Here is a 1,518-nt window from a genome sequence, read left to right as displayed (position 1 = left end):
TTCCTTTGTCTTTGAGGAAATGTTAGAGGTAGATCTTCTTTTCCATACGAGTTTCATCATTTTCAGATTTTTTTCTTGACCTCCTTCTCTTCCTTGTCTTTAGAATCATCATCAGTGACTGTGGGACTAACCTGCTCAGGTACCACCTCCTTTAACTACAACCCACTCCTTGTTGTAGCTATATTTACCTATTTAGGATTTGTCTCCATATCACTAGGTTAGTCATCTTGAGGTCTTGTATTTTATGCTCCTACAATTTGTCTAAGTTGCAACTCCAAATTTCTAGTAACCAACTATTGTCTCTTTAACTCTGCTGTGAACTGCAATTGTTGATTCTTCAACTCTGCTGCAAACTGCAATTGTTGATTCTTCAACTCTACTGCAAACTACGCTTGGTTAGGTAAAACCTACTTCATCATCTTCTTCATATTACTTTTTTGAGTAGCAGCCTAAGTATTTTGAACCCGTTGTTAATTATATTGCATTGTCCCTTTATACTGATTATTGTTCTATTCTTGATTTCCACCCCATGAGAAATTAGGCTGGTTCCTCCAGTTGGGATTATATGTATTATTAAAATTCTATTGTCTCTGAATATTCCCATTCCTTGTATAATTAAAAGAATTTAGCTTTGTCGTACAAGCATCTGTTGCTTGCTCACTACTTCCACAAATCTCACACTAAGAAATCACATGTTGGACTACATTAGCTGTAGCTACTGTTTGTGGAATCCCTAACTTTGTGCTATTAAGCTGAGTAAGCATGTGATTTTGCATTGCTGCGATTTTAGCTGATAATACAGTAAACTAGTCTATCTCTAATACCCCTGCAACCTTCTTAGGAGCACTCCTCGAGTCAGCATGCCATTCAGGATTTTCTTGTGAAATTCGATTCAGCAGTGTGTATAATTATTCATAAGTCTTCTCAAGAGCTTGCCCACCTACTGCTGAATCCAAGAGAATCTTGGCATTTCGCTCTAACCCCTTAATGAAAGTATGAACAAGGACATCATTATACTAATGATGGTGAGGGCATTTTTCAGAATACTTTTAAATCTCTCCCAAGCTTGGTAGAGATTATCTCCTTCTTTCTGTCTAAAACTCAGAATCTTGCTTCTCAGACGTGCATCCTTCCTAGATATAAATAATCGAATAAGGAACTTTCGAGCAAGATCTTTCCAAAAAAGATGAAGAGTGGTGGTTCAATATGTAATCACCTCTTTGCTTTCCCAATTAAAGTAAAAGGGAAAAGTGTTAATCTGACATAATCAGTACTCACCCCAACAAGGATGTAAGTATCAGTTATTTCTAGGAAGGTCTGTATGTGTTATTGTGGGTCTTCATGTGAAAGGCCAGAAAATTGACCCATTGAATTCAGTAATTGCACCATGTTCTGCTTCAATTCAAATCCACCACTTGGCTCAAGCTTGCGAATACTGTTAGTAGCAAGGTTTGTGAGTGGGATTGCCACCATTCGAATAGGTCTAGTAGCTGGTTGAATAGGAATAGCTAGGATAAC

At 37.5% G+C, this 1,518-nt stretch overlaps 1 non-coding gene across 1 annotated transcript; it reads left to right on the top strand.

Moving 5' to 3' along the window:
• The first annotated feature begins 1,017 nt into the window (after window positions 1-1,017).
• LOC124889850 lies at window positions 1,018-1,123 on the top strand. Its single transcript, XR_007048764.1, has one exon. It is a non-coding gene; the product is annotated as a small nucleolar RNA R71 (small nucleolar RNA).
• Window positions 1,124-1,518: the final 395 nt, after the last annotated feature.

The sequence above is a fragment of the Capsicum annuum genome, chromosome 12 (genome assembly GCF_002878395.1).
Source record: "Capsicum annuum cultivar UCD-10X-F1 chromosome 12, UCD10Xv1.1, whole genome shotgun sequence".
In the NCBI taxonomy this organism is placed as follows: Eukaryota; Viridiplantae; Streptophyta; class Magnoliopsida; order Solanales; family Solanaceae; genus Capsicum; species Capsicum annuum.
This window is presented reverse-complemented; position numbering and strand designations above follow the sequence as displayed.